Below are 18,195 nucleotides of genomic sequence, written 5' to 3'. Positions count from 1 at the left end.
TCTGCCATTGAATCAAGAACCTCAGAGCCAGATAGAAGCTTAAAGGTCATATGACCCCAAGGTAACTGCTTTTTTTTAAACTCCCCTGACTTGGATGATTATATTGTGACCAGGCTTTCGGAGTACAGAACTGGGAGACTAGATGGGTATCTGATGAGGCAAAATCTCAGTGGATGAGGAGGTATCCCAAGCAGCTATGAAAGAAATAATATCCCAGCATTGGGAAATGCAAAAGCACAGAAAATTTGAGTGACCCACCAAAGTGTTAGTTGGTGAAAGAAGAGAGTGCCTGGGGAGAGGGGTGAGCTATGGGCCAAAAAGGAAGCAATGCCCAGCTCTTCTACCTTCTTAGCAATGACCTTGGGAGAGTCACTTCCCCTCTCTGTGAAGTAAGGAAGTGGGAGGGCTACCTCATTTCTAAATGCCTTTCTCTTCCATAAATCAACACTTCTAAAAATGCCTCACATTTCTGCAGCTCTTCACAGCTCATAAAGTACATTACCTCATTTCATTCTGTAGAACTAAAGACAAAACTTGGCAGAATGCAGAGTTGACCTTACACTTTTCTGATGACTTTTCAACTGGAAGGCAAAATTCAAGCAGCCCCATGTTCTCATCTCTGAACCAGTCTTTCCAGTAACCTGTCACCCCTTGCTCACCACACCACACACACACACATACACACACACACACATTTTGTCAAAGACAAAATAATTCTTCCTATGAGAGTTCCCACATTTAAATTTCAAAAGGAGTCAGCTATACAACTCCAACCCAAACTAAAATGGTGAAGAGTAAAGGTCACTTGTGGTGCCTGGAGAGTAGGCAAATCTTACTCCTACCCTAAAAGTCCTGAGAGATTTGGGAATTCACCTAACATTCTGGTCCACAGAGGTATCTCTAACTGGGGATATGTGAGTAGAACGGGGTTAGAGAGAACTTGGCTTCCTCAGTTTAGAATTCTAAATGGTGTAATTGATCCAAAAGGGCCTTAATCACCGAGGCTATGTGGTAATGGTAAAAACTGAAAAGTTTATTTTAGTCTAGATCCTAACACTGCCCAGATTGGTAACCTAGAACAAGGTGACTAACTTCTTTGAGATCTATTCTGGCATTAGAAAATTAAGATTTTGGTTAGATGGTCAATAAGATGCCATTCCATTTATTGGTTATTCAACCATTGCACGTTGGTTGAACATTTACCCTATGGCAGATATGGTGAAAGACGCTGGAATAAAATTGTGTTTATGTTAACTAAAATTAAATGTGAGAAAGACAGAGAGGAGTTCACATTATGGTTGGGAAGATAGATGTGCAAACAAATAAATGCACTATGCAATAATCATCATCTATAGAGGGGAAATGCAAGAGGAGGAATTCTTTCTGGTGGAAGGTCAGAGAGTCTTCAGAGAAAAATAAATGCTTAAGTTGGATCTAAAGATGACTAAAGCTGAGGGGCTCTTCCCCCCAACAGGGAGCAGAACGAATGAAGACAGGCTTCAGGAAACAGACTTAGTTGGTAATGTTTAGAAACCTGGATGATGAGAAAGGGCAATGGCTCCTGGAGATGCAGGCAGGAGCCAGGCTATGCAGAGCCAAGTCAGCCTGGGTGAGATGACCAAAAGTCACTCAGAGCTGTAGACAGGGGAGAAAAATGATTAGCTCTGCATTCAGTAAATGTCACTCTGGTTACCCTAGGGACTATAGCCAGGAGGAGCCCAGGCCTGTGGGCAGGAGCTCAAGGATCACTATATGATGCCAGAGGAGTTAGAGTCAATGAAGGCAGCCTCCATGGAGATGAAGAGGAATGTGTGAAGTTAACAGCCTTTCAGGGAATGTGATGTGTGATTTATTTACTTAACAAACATTTACATAGCATTTACTATGTGCCAAGCCCTATTCTAAGCCCTCAAAAATATTATTTTGTTTAATCATCACATCAAAACTACAATGTTAGAATTATTATCCTATTCTGTGCAATGGATGAGATGAATATGACACAGACAGGATAAGTCTTTTACCCAAGGCCCACATCCCATGAATGAATAGTTTTCCCCTTGAGTCTAGGTTTTAAACCACTAACTAATACCAGTAATAGAGCTTAGCTGCATAGTGGATGGATGGTCATGCCATTTACATCCTAACAGAAGAAAGAACAGATATTGGGAGAAAGACCGTGTTTGTTTCGGAGCATGTTATCAAGGCACCTGTGACATCATGGTGGAAAAGCCAATCAACGAGATGGGCAGGTGGGTGTGGGAAGAAAGAACAGAGTTCTAGGCTGGAGATCTAGTTTTGGAAGTCGTTTGTTGGCAGTGGTGGCAATGGTCGCCAATGGGCGACAGGGACTGTCCACCGCTTTCACTAGTGTGGCCCATGTGACGTGGAAGGTGGCCTCCTCAAGTGCACAGCTGGTTCTGGTTGCATGTCAAGAACTAGTCTCCATTTCCTATGGAATGTTTCTTATTCTGCTAGTTGTGAGCTAACTATTGTCTAAGGATACAGTTATTTTCACCCAAGAGTCATATTTGAAAGTATTCCAAAACACACAAAAGTATGAGCTGCTAAGAGAAAACAGGACTTTGATCTAGAATCTATACTAAGAACTCAAGGCAGATGAAACCTCTAGTAAGATCTGATTTCATAAAGTCCTTCTCTGTAATCCTGTTGTTTAATATTTAAAACCTACACGTAATAATTGGTACAAAACATAAGCACTATAATTCGGTCAAGCCGGTTCTGTATTTACATTTCTTTTATTAAAAATTTAGTGAAAATGAATAATTGAAGAAACACCAGAGCTTAAAGACTTTTGCAGTGACAAGTTAAAGGTTGAACTCTGGCCTACTGAATAATGACTATATCCATTTAAAAACTAGGGTATATTGCTTTCAGAGTTCAAAGAATTCTAATATAATTTAATGGAAAGCAAAGACAACACTCACTGACTGCAGGCAAATCACTTCATTCACATGCTACTCAGTTTACTCTTCAGTCATCAGAAAGAAATATATTAAGCTTTTTAATATGTGTCAGGCACTGGATTATATGCTTTCTTTCCAGTCTCATTAACATAGCAGAAAGTGAAGAGGAACTAAAGAGCTTATTGATGAGCCTGAAAGAGGAGAGTGAAAAAGCTGGCTTGAAACTCAACATTCAAAAAACTAAGATCATGGTATCTGGTGCCATCACTTCATGGCAAATAGAAGGGGAAGAAGTGGAAACAGTGGCAGATTTTATTTTCTTGGGCTTCAAAATCACTGTGGACAGTGACTGCAGCTGTAAAATAAAAAGATGCTTGCTTCTTGGAAGGAATGCTATGACAAACCTAGACAGCATATTAAAGAGCATAGATATCACTTTGCCATAAAAGGTCTGTCTAGTCAAAGCTATGGTTTTTCCAGTAGTCATATACAAATATGAGAGTTGAACCATAAAGAAGGCAGAGCGCTGAAGAATTGATGCTCTCGAATTGTGGTGCTGGAGAAGACTCTTGAGAGTCCCTTGGACTGCAAGAAGATCAAACCAGTCAAACCTAAAGGAAATCAACCCTGAATACTCACTGGAAGGACTGATGTTGAAGCTAAAGCTCCAATACTTTGGCCACCTGATGTGAAGAGCCAATTCATTGGAAAAAATCCTGATGCTGGGAAAGATTGAAGGCAAAAGGAGAAGGGGGTGACAGAAAATGAGATGGCTGGATGGCATCACTGACTCTATGGACATGAGTTTCAGCAAACTCCAGCAGATAGTGAAGGACAGGGAGGCCTGGTGTGCTGCAGTTCATGGGGTTGCTGAGAGTTGGACACAGCTTAGTGGCTGAAAAACAACAAGATCTCACAACTGCCAGGCAAAGGCAAAATGATTGTCCTCATTTTTTGGATGATGAAACCATAGTTCAGAGAGGGAAATTCACTTCCTCAAGCTCACTCAGTGAATAAATGACAAAAGTTAGGGCCCCGTGAACCAAGTCCACATTCACTTTGGGCAGTAATCAAAGTCTCAAACTCTATGGCCAGGTTATTTTCTTGATATTAACACTATCTCCTGCTCTCTGGAAGGCCTGCCAACTATTCTTCAACTACCCAATCTTTTCCATCCTTCTAGACATCTGGACATCTCAGGACCCACCTCCCCACCAACTCCAGCCCATAGAGTTCCTGGTTTTGTTCCTTCCTGGTTTGACTGACTCATTCACATCATTCCCATTGTCATCTGGGACCCTTGGCTTCCCATGGGTAAGTCCTGCCTTTCCCACATCACTGTAATCCCTTTCAGCCTGAACTTACCAGTCCCTTGCATTGTGGGTCTCATGACTTGTTTAATAAATTATCCCAAATTAACTAAAAAGTGGTTGTTGGGGGGTCTCTGGGGGAGACCACCGTGTGTAGCACCTTCTTCTCTTCCTGAGTCTTGAACACATTGAGAAATAAGCAAAATAGTGGCATTGTGAAAGTAGCTCAGTCATATCTGACTCTTTGCAACCCCGTGGACTGTATAGTTCATGGAATTCTCCATGCCATAATACTGGAGCGGGTAGCCTTTCCCTTCTCCAGGGGATCTTGCCAACCCAGGGATCGAACCCAGGTCTGCCCCATTGCAGGCAGATTCTTTACCAGCTGAGCCACAAGGGAAGCCCAAAATAGTGGCAGATGACAGTCAAAAGTTCAAGTTCAGTGCCTGAACTGATAGATAGGAGGATCAAACTGGCTTTCCTAGCACTGAAAACAAAAACCCTGGCAGCATAGCTTCAGTTATAACTCATTAACTGTGGGAGGCAGGCTTAGGTGACACTCATAGTGTGGTTAAGCAGAAGAGAAATTAACTGGGAAAAAAGGGGAGAACTCCCAGCTATTCTTACATAGTTTTTTCATAACATCTTGACATCTCTCCCAGGATATCGCAATTCCATAAGAAAAGGGACTAAGAATATAAATAGGTCAAAGTGTAAGGAAAAGATGTTCCCTTCTAACAGTGTTTAATAACTCACCAACTTTCCATGCAGTCTACATTTATTGAGTTGAAAAGAATGAAGAGTGACAGCATTGTTTATAAGACCTCTGTGAGTATCTGAAAAACATAAAAGACTCAGTCATGGTCATAATAATAACAATAGTAATTATTTTTATTATATTGATCACTTACTATTTTTAGAAATTATGCTATACTTCAAATTGCTGTAATTACTGTATGTTCAATCCCCATTGTACAGATGAGGCTTACCAAAATTAAATTTCCAAGGTCACAGATCAACTAAATGGTACAGTCAAGACTTAAATCCAATTTTTCTAACTCTACAGGTTCTTAATGAAGATAGCCTATAAGTAGCCATTACTACTGCTGCATACAAAATAAATAATTCTAAGACATCTGACCTTTGTGTATAATTCTCACATGCATAGCACATCAACTCTCTTCAAATATGGTTTACAGAGGTTATGTTTTTCTTCTTAATGTCTGACGAAGTGATTATCAACATCAATGACAAATATATACACAGGCTGAATAAAGGCAGTTATTGTATCATTTAAGTGTGATATCCTTGAAGTCCAAAGACCCAGTCTTAAAAGCCAGCTTAGAAACTTAGCAGCCACAGAGGGCTATTTTGAATAAATTACTTAACATACTAAATCTATTTTAAAAACAGATTAAACCTACCATAATGTTGTTATGAAGACTAAAATAGATGGTCTACATAAAATGCGCAGCACAAAGTCTGACATACAGTAAATACACAAGAAATTACTACTAAGAGGAAGGCAAACTGTGAGGTGACAGAGAATGAGGCAGAGAAGGAACAATAGCCAAACTCTGTCTCTGTGGTCTGTTTACAGGATGAGAATTGAGGGAGGAAAAGGAGGGAGGTGGAAGGAAGCAGAAGCTAAAGCAAGAACGTGTCAGTGTAAACTGTTTACACAGTACTTAGGGCATTGTAATTGCAGGAACCATGTGTTATTGGCTGTCTCACCAGTAACTAGCAGACTGTATAACTCAGAGCAGGAACCCCATTAAACATATGAGAGGCAAGACCAGCCAGTCTCAAGATCATCCCAGACCCACTGTATTTATCAATTTCTCTGCTCCTGAGACCCTCCCTGACTCTCCATCTGACCTAAATTATGGGACCTTTTTTTTCACCAATGACATCAGAGAAGAAGAATACAATCCTCTCCCCTGTCATCACTGCCTAAGGTCATTTGGAGCGACCAGTGATCACTACATGCAGGATGCTTACAATTTCTGGACCTCAGCTTCCTCAACTGTAAAACAAAGGGTGGCCAATAGGGGTTCCTCAAGGATTTTGGTAGGAATATAATAATCAAAGCATTTAAACTGTTTGGCAAATTCATGGTCCTTCCTTACACACTCGTGCATCCTTCACAATAATCCTATAAGGTAGAAAGTAGGGCTTGTGTAGAGGGGCAAGCACTTATTGTTTAGTTAATGTGTCCCAACCCTTCCTACTGTGTTGTTGCTGTTCAAGGATTCAGTCATGTCTGACTCTCTGTAACCTCATGGACTGTAGCACACCAGGCTTCGGTGTCCTTCACTATCTCCTGGAGTATGCTCAGACTTATGCCCATTGAGTCGTTGATGCCATCCAATCTTCTCACCCTCTATCATCTCCTGCTTCTCCTGCCCTCAATCTTTCCCAGCATCAGAATCTTTGCCAGTGAGTCACTATGCATCAGGTGGCCAAAGTATTGGAGCTTCAGCTTCAGTATCAGTACTTAGCATAATCTGTTTTGTGACTGTTGAGTTTAAGTTAACCCACAGTACTTTTTCTGTTTGCAAACAATATAGATGCTTAAGCATATGTATTTTAAAATCTCTTGAAGGAATGATGTTAATTCCTGACCTGATATTGTATCTCATGGTTATACCATTTTCAATGTCTTTTTTGAATTTGGCCCTCAGCCCTGTCAGTCATGACTTAGTAACTGAACAACAACAGCTTATCACGATGAAGCAGAGCAGGCACAACGGTCACCACTTTGCAGATGAAGAAACACTCCAGAGTGATTGCAGGTCCTGCCTTCACCACTTGCTTAACTGCAAACCTGGGGCCAAACCCAATTCCCTTGATACAGAATCCCAGATTCTGTCCAATCTCTCACACTAGGGGGAAAGAAGTGATGAACACGGCAGTACCTCCAGAAGGGGACCATAGTGAGGGCACCTCTCTGGCACCACAAAATTACTCAACAGTGAGGACAACCTAACAGATGAAATCTTCAGCTTCCTGTAATAGTGAAAGGGAGATGCCATTAGTCCCATCTTACAGTGACAGCCCTCCCTCCCCACTCCTGTGGAAGTGGGGAGACTTCCACAGACTCAGAGATCTCAGAGATGAAGATTTTGGTTACGCTGGTGAACAGAACATGAGCTCCCCAGTCCTGGGGTCTCCAGCTGCACTGCTAGGGTCTGCTGGGGAGGAGGAGAAGTCTCAGCCTGACTCACCATCTCAGTGTCTTTTACCTCTCTGTGGACTGAGCTTCTGCCTCAGATTTCCATTCAGAAAGTTTTTGCCATGAATAATAAACAAATAGTTTGAAAATCACAAATCTTGTCCATGCTCTCAATTGATATTCTAATCTTTACAGCATCTGCAAGAATGTGTCCGAAGAATCTGACATTCCCCACTGATGGGAACATGGCAACTTCGGGAAGCAGTTCATGTCATCTTCAGCTGTTCATTATTTCTTCTCTGTGTTAAGCAGTGATCAGTCCTGCCATGAAGCTTATTGCCCTTTGGTCTCAAGTTAGGGTGATATTCAAAATATTAACAACCTGCCGGGCTGACACAGTGCCTGCCATCTGTGTATCAGCCCTGGTCCAAGTCAAGCCCTAAGGCCATACAGAACAGGTGTAATTGCTTATCTGCAGGAGGTCCTTTTAGTAAGGTGAGTGGGGCTGGAGGGAGGTGGGGCACCTCAGTTCAAGGCACCTCATGATTGGCTGGGATTCCCATGACATTCCCTTTCCATGAGCATTCCTTGCTCTGAGCTGCTTTTTAGACTCCAGGAAAATCTGAAGAAATATATTTTGATCTTCACTAATGCTGATGTCACCAGCAGAGAGAGATCTAGTGTGATAAGGGGGAAGAACATGATGGTTTATTCATTCATTCAACCATTATCTACCCTATCTATTTATTGTACTTAATGTTATGCAAGACCCTTTGCCAGGCGCTGGAGATACACATGTATAGTAAACAGATATGCCTTCATCCTCCAAGACACTTAAAGTTTACAGGCAAATATTTAGAGTATAATAAAATTGCTTTTGAACTCTAGCTTCACAAACTACAGGACAGTGACTTAACCTCCCTCCGTTTGTTTATTCATTTGTAAAATAGTAATGCCTATCTCATAGGATCATTGTGGTTTTAAGATGAGGTAACAAACTTAAAGACTCTAGCACTTTATAAACGGTGGTAGTTTTTCCTTTTATTTTTATCGATGTCACTTAAAAGCCTCTATTACAGTGGATAGCTTATGTTATGGTTTCAGAAGTGCTGGTTTCCTTCTTTTATATTTAATTCTTATTATTACTAAAATTTTATAGTAAATCTTAGGTTACATCTATATAAAGTATATATGCGTATGTGCACATCCTTGTAACCACAATACAGTTCAATACAAAGAATACTTCCAAGACTGAAAATTTCCCTCACAACCCTTCCCAATCAATATCCACTACCCCTCTCCAAAGATAAACACTTTCAGACTGCTATCACCGCCCATTGGTTTTGTTTATTCTTGACCTTTACTAAATGGAACTATGAAATAGTGTACAGTCTATTAAACCAACCTTCTTCCATTCATTATCATGTCTAGAGATTTGTCCATATTATTATGTACAGCAATATGTCACTTTTTTTATTACTGTGTACTTTTCCATCACATAAATTCACTCATCTTTTCCACTGCTATTAGACATTTGAGTTATTTGATTTGGCTATAATGAATAAAACTGCTATAAAAACATTCTTGTACCTGTCTTTTGGTGCACATGTGCATTCACTTTTTTGGAATATCTATCTAGGGAGTCTTAAAGGAAACATATGTTTATCCTTAGTATATTCTGCCAGTCATTTTTCCAACTTATCTATACCAATTCTCATTTTTAGCAGCAATGTGTAAGAGGTTGACATTGTCACCAACATTTTTTATTACTCACTTTAGCCAATTAGATGGATGTGTGCTGAAATACTATTGTGATTTTCATTTGCATTTTGCTGGTAAGTAATGATGTTGAATAACTTTGCAAATGGTTATTGACCATTTGTCTGTCCTTCTTATGAAATAACTGTTCAAGTCTCTAGCTCACTTTGAAATTGTGATATTTTTCTTTTGTTGTTTGGTTGACCTGTAAGAACTGGTTGTGTCTTCTGGATATAAATCATTTCTATAGAATTCTATCCAAGTGTGTGACTTGAATATTCACTGTCTTAATGGGCTTTTAATATACATAAATTCTTAATTTTAATAAATTTCAACTTATTAATCTTTTCTATTATGATATATACCTTTTATCTTAAATATTTTACTGATCTTCCTTAGAGTTTTAAGTGAAGAGCTTATACACAATTTTTAAACTCTTGGTCCTAGAATAAGTGTCCAACCCTCATTCTAGACTTTTAAAAGAAACTATCAATAAACTTTATAGATAGCATGATGGAAGCAGAACTTCACTAGACTCAAGAAAAAGTAGTTATTTCCATAAGCCCTTTGACTACTTCATTCAGTCAAAATACTAAAGAGTAGTTTAGCATAATAATTCAAAGCAGGAATCTATGATTTGTTATGTGAGTTTAATGTCTAATTTTTATTTTCCTAGAACTTGAGTTTTGGTTTACATTAAATTGCAAAGAGCACTATTTAACTAGAACTGGATGATAGCAATGCTATTTGCTCATCAAGTTTTCTCTCCTCCAGACTGAGCAATCATCAATCCTTCAACTGCATTAAGGGCACCCACCAAGCTGACTGCTCTTCTCTAGGGTGGTTTAGTCGCTCAGTCATGTCCAACTCCTGCGACCCTATGGACTGTCACCTGCCAGGCCTCTCCGTCCATGGGATTCTCCAGGCAAGAACACTGGTTTGCCATTTCCTTCTCCAACTCTTCAGTGGGTACCTTGCAAATTTTAATGTCCTTAAAATGAGTTGCTCAAAAGTGACTTCAACAATGCAGGTAGGTTTGCTCCTTGATTGATGTAAATTTGGCTCACTTCAGGATGTATTTGTCTTTTCAGAAATATTATATTAAATGTTTCAGAAATATATATAAATATTTTGGTTTATATTAAACCCAAGTTTAGTTAAACTCTTAGCCCGTTGTTCTCTGACTTTAGTGTACATGTACATGTAAAAATCACCTGGATGCTTGTTAGATTTCTGGATCTCAACTTAAAGATCCAAATTCTATCATGTGGCTCCAAAAATCTGCATTTTCTAACAATCTTCCCCACCACCAATAATTCTAGTTTGGGTGATTTGAGGGCTGTAACTTTGAGAAATGCTGCTTTAAATCTTTCTCACAGATTTTTAGTTAAGTCTTATCTCCTAATGGTGTTTTTTGTGCATTTGGATTTGAGGGTTCAAGTTCATAACTTTGCATCGATTCCTCTTAAATTCACCAGTGAGAAACTGTGGTGAAGAAAACACAAAGCATGGGCTTTGGAGATAAGAAGACTTGTATTCAAAACCTCCTCTGCAAATGCTGGCCTGAGTTTCAATTCCCTCAACTGTAGAATAAAAGAACACATTCTACCTGTGTTGTTGCAACCATCAGATAATCTACTTGCTGTAGCTACATGGTGTGGGGCTTACCAAAGGTGTTCCATTTATATTGTCTCTTAAGCACATTCCCTTACTAGTCCAGCATATGGACACCTTGGGGAAAACATATTACTACCCAATTAATTAATTCTTCTTTCCGGCCTCCTGTCATTGAAAATTTTGTTGACATTTTACCTCTATCTTCCTCTCAGTCAGCGATACCCAACCAGATGTGCATATGAAATTCCTCTGGGAGCATTTAAAAGTGCCAGATCCCTGGAATAAAAACCTCCAGAGGTCAAGCCTGGGAAAGAATTGGCTTCAAAAGCTCCCCAGATTATTTTTTATATACACCCTGATTAAAGAATCACTAATCTAAATAACTGATCATACTGTGGTTTACTATATGTCAAAGCCATAAAATGTGCTGACCTTTTGAGCCATCAAGACTCACTCCTAGAAATGGATGCTGAGGAAATAATCATAGATGAGGAAAAAGACTGGATTACAAGGATGCTTAATACAGATCTCTGTAAGTAGAATAAGAAGGAGGAACAGGAAAAAGAGATGGCAGAGGATTGAAGAAGTTGAAGGAGAAGGAGCAGTGAAAGGAAAGAAATTTATTGCCCAAAAGCGGGCCACCAGACACCCCCAAAAAGTGAATAAAATGTGGCACTCCTTCCTGCTCAGTATCACACAGCCCAAAAACAGACTGCTGCATTTTTTAATAGTGATTTTTCTGGGCTTCCCAGGTGGCTCAATAGTAAAGAATCCACCTGCCAATACAAGAGACACAAGAGACATGGGTTCAGAAAAGGCAATACTTTCTAGTATTCTTGCCTGGAAAATTCCAAGGACAGAGGGGCCTGGTTGGCTACAGTCCATTGGGTCGCTAAGAATCAGACATGACTGAGCACTGAGTGCATTAGACACAGAATCTAATGTGCTACATATGAGAGATATAATCATATTTTTTCTTATTTAAAGCATAACTATGGGGGAAACACAATAAAACATTGGTAATAATTTTAACAGTAAGATAATAGTTTATTTTATGTTAAAATATTTTCTAATTTTTTCTATAAAAACATTCCTCTTAAATAAAACTTTAAAAATAAATATTATTTTTCCTGATAGGCTTTACATTAAAACAGTGAATACATACTGCCATAGACTCTCCAAGTCAATGTTGTTGTTGTTTAGTGGCTAAGTCCTGTCTGACTCTTTGCAACCCCATGGACCATAGCCCACCAGGCTTCTCTGTCCATGAGATTTCCCAGTCAAGAATACTGGAGTGGGTTTCCATTTCCTACTCCAGGGGATCTTCCCAGACCAGGGACCAAATCTGCATCTCCTGCATTGGTAGTCAGATTTTTTACTGCTGACCCACTAGGAAAGCCCCTCAAGGTCAATATTCCTCCATTAATCAGAATTATTTGGCTACCCTCATTTCATCTAAGGAGATTATCTGTTTATTGAGAACAGGCTAAGTACCAGTGCTATGTTAGGAGGTCTTATGGACATTATTTCAGATGATCTTCAAAACAGTCTCATGTAGTGTATACTATTATTATTCCCATTTTACAGATGAGAAAAATGAGACCTAGGTATATTAAGTAACTTGAAAAGAAAAATGTTAGTCACTCAGTCATATCTGACTTTTCGCGACCCCATGGACTGTAGCCCACCAGGCTCCTCTGTCAATGGGATTTCCCAGGCAAGAATACTGGAGTGGGTAGCCATTCCCTTCTTCAGGGTATCTTCCCAACCCAGGGATCAAACTCAGGTCTCTTGCATTGCAGGCAGATTCTTTACTGCCTGAGAAATCCAAGGTCAAAAGCAACCAATGGGAGAAATGGGGTAGAGGGTACATGAGATAGAGCTGTTTTCTCAGACAACTGGGGGTGAACCTACAAGTATCTCAAAATAAAAAGTTTAATTTTTTTTAAAGACAAGTGATTGGCAGAGCAGGGATTCGCATGCGACCCTGAGCGACTCCAGCTCCTCTACTTCTCCAGTCACACGAGCACTAAACTGGTCCCACTTTGCTGTCCTCTGATCTCTCCTTCTGCACCTTGTCCGCTAAGATACTGAGTAACGTTTTGCAACTTTGTGAAAGTCCACCCTATTATGCTTTGCAGTGTGACTGCTTACTCCATTTGCGAAGGCCTTTTGCTGGATCTGCTGGAAGCAGCAGAGGGCTAGCCTATGGGTTTTGGTGCCAAGAAGGAGCAGAATAAAGGAGGTAAGAGTCAATGGGCATTTTGCCTGACTAAGGACTCTGGGATTGGACCCTCAATAGATATGCAAATTGAATTCTGTGTAATTTGTGCTTTTCAATAACCTCAGCATGTGTTGGATGTGTACAAAAAGAACTGTAAAATAAAATTGCAGACAAAAGGGGGAGTCAGAACATAGAAAGGGGAAGAATCGGTTTATTCCACAAGCCAAACAAAGGGTCATAATAAATTCGCCAGCCATTAGTTTTTTGGTTGCATGGAACAAAGAGCTTGAAATGAAATGTGGGGGAATCACAGTTAACTGTTACGCGGCTGGCCTGCTTCCATTTGGCTGACCAAATAGATCACGGGATGAGCCCAGGAGCTGCCTAGGGGCATTTGCACCTCTATGGGACAGCCCCCACCAGTTTGCAACCCAGCTGTGGCTCTTCCATATGGTCACATGCCACTGGGGCAATTTTTCCTTAGGAAAAGCAGGTAATAAAAAGATCCAGTTGTGTTTTAATCAGTCATCAGTTCATCCATAGTTAGATGCTTCCAAAAGAATTATAAAACATACAGGGGGTGAAAAAAGAAATACAGAGATGCAAAGTTAAAAAGAGAGAGAGAGAAAGAGAGAAACATGCAGAAAAAAACTGAAAGAGAAGCAGGAAAGAAAAGAATAGAGGAAACTGACAGAGAAAGTTGATAATAATGATCAGAGACACTGTTGCCAGTGCTGCCTTTGGCACCAGCAGTGCCATCATTTTTTAGTATTGTTATGGCCTCAAACCTAAGGGCAGCGTTCCCCCAAGAACAGAGCTCTGCCAGCTCTGCACACACCTCCCAGGAGCCCTCTGAAGATCGCTATGAAACTGTTGTCTTGGCTGAGCATGTCTTAATCACTGAGCTTCCCACCTTAGTTCTTAGCTATTTGAGCATCCTTCCAATAGGCTCCAAGGTCCTTGACAATGAAGTCTAGAGATCAGATACATATTCTAAATGACAAGCATCAGACCAGACCCATTTTAGATACTTAAACAATATTTAAAAAGTGAATGAGTGTGTTTTAAATGGATGAATGGATAGATGGATGGATGGGTGGATGGATAAATGGATGGATACCAGACACCCTAATACTCACATGAGCCCAGTAGGTTAGCTGTTATTAATCTCATTTTACAAATAAGGAAAGTAACATCCAGGGAAATCTGAATCTATCTGATTCTTTATCCTGTAAAACAGCAAAGAGTTCTCAGACATATTGAGAAACATAGGGGTACAAAGGTTAGGAGAGGTTTAGGGAACAAATGAATAGGGGAAAAGGAAGGAAACGGGAAGAAGAAAGATGAGGGAGAAGTTGGTGCAGAGCAAAAAGGGGTCCTGCTTGATGCCCTCAAAACAGAGGACAGGGCTTTAGCTTTGTTTGAAAAATGAGTAATAAAGTCTGGGGTGAGCATAAGCCAGGACTGGATGACATCATATTAGCACAGAATCAGGAGTTTAAGGGAGACTCCTAAATCCTATTTGGCTCTGACAGCAGGTGGACTGGGGTTGGGGATTTGCGAACTGGCCAAGGTCATCTGTGGTAGCCCTAATGCAAAGTGAATGTCAACAGAGATTTTATAAGAAACACAAGTGCTCAGAGATTCTGTTGTCCACATTCACAAGAGGAAGATAGGAAGCCAGTTTTGCTTGAGTGAGGCTGGATCAACCTTGCTCTTAAAGACCTAGGTCCCATGGACCCTGCTTGCCATAATTTTCAGAGTAATATGATTTTTGACAAATTCATTAGGCAATAAGACATGACAGACTGTAAATCGCTCTGCTGTTAATTTGCGTCCACTATATTGTTAGGCACCCAGCCAAAGCTTGGTCCTATCTGAAAGCAGAGATATAAATTGCTGTTGTGTAACCACAATCTGGAAAGCTTTGTAAGGATAAGAGAATGATCAAATCCAAGACTCCTCAATGCTGAATGAGAATTCAGCCCCTTACTCGGGCCTCAACTTCCCCTGAGTGCCCACTCTGGTACAGCCATGTTCCCTGAAGAGAGCTTATCAGAGCATTGGGAATATAGACAGCTTTCTTTCTATAAAGGGATAGGCTCTGCACCAAAGGTAAAACATCATTATTTACAGAGTACAGGAAGAGAAGTGATCAGTTCTACCACAGAGATTAGATGAGAAGGTCATAGAAGGTTCCAGAAAGATGATTTTTTAATTAGGTCCTAAAATAAACACAGACATTCCTCAAATGGAAAAGGATGGAAGTTCTTTGCAAGAAAATCTCACAGAGGCATGAAAGTAAGATATATTCAACGAGTCTGAGCAATTTGGTGTGACTTTAACCCAGGTTGCATGAGGGAGAATCATAAGCAAGTTATATGGCAAGAGAGGAAGTTTGGGTCAAAGTGAGAAGTCTTAAACTTCATACTAAGAAAGAAACTGAAGTCGCTCAGTCATGTCTGACTCTTTGCTACCCCATGGACTGCAGCTTACCAGGCACCTCCGTCCATGGAATTTTCCAGGCAAGAGTACTGGAGTGGGTTGCCATTTCCTTCTCCAGGGGATCTTCCCGACCTAGGGATCAAACCCAGATCTCCCGTACTAAAGGCAGATGCTTTACTGTCTGAGCCACCAGGGAAGCCCTCATACTAAAGGTCTAGGAGTTTATTCAAGTCATCTTCTCTGCATTATCCCATTCCCACTACCTAATTCAGGCTGTTATTGTCACATTTAAAAATTGAAGGCTTCCATTGAGAGTGACTGTCTGGAATCATTAGTTTTTAAGAATATAAACCCTGAGGCTGGTACTCTATGTTGATAATTTTTAAGCAACAAACAATACTAAAAAGAACAATAGCTAGTATATATCAATTGTCAGTCACAGTCATTCCTGGGTTGGAGCGCTGGATCAGAACACAATCTCTCAAAAGCTACTTTTAGTGGAGAGGTTTTCCAGGCCAATTTCCTCCTAATCCAAAAAAATACGTTTAGATCTCTTCCTTTCTCTATCGGCATCTAGGGAAGGATGAGACAAGCCTTGGTTTTGGAAAAACACGAATCCCCAGGTCACCAGCTCTGTTCCCTATTTATTCAGCAGAGTCCTTTCCATACACCCCCAGACTGAGTTAACAGATTCAACACCATGGACTTGATTCCACTTTAAGTTTTAACAGGACTTAAGGAAAGGAAAATAAAGGGGAAGAAACTAGAAGACTGACTTTCCAACCTGTGGCAGCAGAATTGAGGGAAATAGACTATGAAAAGAACCAGGAGGCTAGGGTTTTACTCCACCTTCTCACTCAACAGCCCTGTGGACTTCAGCAAAGGTGGCCTCACCTGTCTGGGCTACAGGGAATTAAAAGGAAATCATGCATATGGAAACATCTGGCACAGAGTAGGCCCTCAGAAGATGCTTATGGAATCTGAATCTACAGTACAGAACCTGAGAAATACGTAGCATTCATATGGGAGATGTCAGATATATCGGGAAAGGGCCTTAGACCCAAGGAATAAGCTCAATGAAATCATCAGCATGATGTGTTGGTATTGTGGGGTGATTTTTAGTACTTTGTCCAGTTATTTTCAGTCCCTTGAGGCCTTTATCAGTTTCCACGCTATCCCAATGCTGTTCGTAAAGTTGGCACGCTTTATGAGTCTTCATCAACCTGCACACAGTGAGACAGGTCCCAGGAGGTGGAGGAAAGTTCTGTTTCTTGTGAAACTAGCTATGTGTGAAACACATGGAGTCCTTGGGGATTCCTGACATGATTTAGACGTTCTTTGCCTGCCCACTGCAGGAGGCTTTATACGGGAAAGGCATCCTGTCCTCTCACTAACTAATGAAAAGCAGACAAGGAACGATAGAAAGAATGCTGGTCTTGATCTCAGGAGGCCTCACTCTGGAAGCGCAGCTCTGTCACCTGGGAGACCTTGGGCAAATTAACTTTTCTGAGCCTCAGTTTGCCTGCCTAAAAGGTAAATAATAGAACTTACTATTTGGGATTTTTTCTGGACTCAAATGATATAATTTATGTGCAAGCACTTTGCAAATTGTAAAGTGCCAACAACTGTGTGTTAGAACTCTCATCATTGTTATTTATGGTGATGGAGCATATAGGCTTTGCAGCCAGTTAAACCTTTCAGTCTTCATGTCCCCATAACCCCTTAGCTACTGTCTCTATCATTCTGGAAAACATAATTCATTTCCAAAAAATTCAAATGGGGTGATTCTAGTGAACCTGTATTTAGAAAGGTGTAGGGAGAGCTAAGGGAGTAAACAAAGGATGATGAAGTACCAAGAGGCCAGCAAGAGCTGGAAGCAGTCACTCCCCACTTACAGATGAAAGAAAGAGCAACAGTTTCTGCCAGAGCTAAGAGATGAGGACTGAAGCCCTAAAGGAGGAAGGCCTGGCTGGAGGGTTGCAGCTATTGCCAGATTTGGGGCACCAATACAGGAGAGACTTCTCTCCTTTTGGTCACCAGTCTCCCATTGGTTAAACCTACTCAGAAGGCAACCAGCAACAGTTCCCAAATAATGCAATCCACAAGGTCAAACTCTCAAAGATTCAAGCCTTTGTGGGCATCTGCTATCTCCTATACCCTACTCTTCATGGTGTTTTGTATGTGACATCTAGATAGCAGCACAGCTGGTAAGTATGAACTGGATTCTGAATCAAGGTCTGTATTCAAATCTTGGCTCTGTCATTTGCTATATGATCTTATGGAGATTTGTTTAACCCATCAGAACCTCAATTTTCTCATCTGTACAAGAGGCCTTATGAGAGTGCCAATTTCAGGGGATAGTGAGAGTATTAAATTCGCAAACTGGTAAGGCACTTTCCAAGGTACATATTAAGCATTCTACAAATATTAAAGATATTGCTGTTTAACTTTCTACAGACCTTTTTTTTTTTTTTTACTGTCCCCCCTCTCTCCCAAACCTCTTCACTAGAAACCCTTCTCCATGGAAACCTTACCCTTTTGCATCTTTAACCTGTTTAATAATGCTACAATTTTTTATCCTAACTGAAACATGGATCTCCCTGGTATACTTTTCTAATTTGTTTGACTTATTGGCAATATCTGTATTTTGATCACTCATTCCTCCTAGGAAAGCCTTCCTCCCTTGGCTTTGGTGTTACTATCTCCGGATTTTCATCTTGATTGGATGGACCATGTCCTAAA

The 18,195-nt window shown here is 40.5% G+C and overlaps 1 long non-coding RNA gene across 1 annotated transcript in view; it reads right to left on the bottom strand.

Moving 5' to 3' along the window:
* Positions 1 to 18,195, bottom strand: part of LOC139179782 (uncharacterized) — a 165,365-nt gene that overhangs the window by 12,672 nt on the left and 134,498 nt on the right. The window contains exon 2 of the long non-coding RNA XR_011564142.1: positions 4,991 to 5,070. This is a non-coding gene — a long non-coding RNA (uncharacterized lncRNA). The remainder of the gene's footprint in view (positions 1 to 4,990; positions 5,071 to 18,195) is intronic.

The sequence above is a fragment of the Bos indicus genome, chromosome 3 (genome assembly GCF_029378745.1).
Source record: "Bos indicus isolate NIAB-ARS_2022 breed Sahiwal x Tharparkar chromosome 3, NIAB-ARS_B.indTharparkar_mat_pri_1.0, whole genome shotgun sequence".
Lineage (NCBI taxonomy): Eukaryota > Metazoa > Chordata > Mammalia > Artiodactyla > Bovidae > Bos > Bos indicus.
The sequence above is the reverse complement of the archived record's forward strand: the minus strand, read 5'-3'. Positions and strand labels throughout refer to the sequence as shown.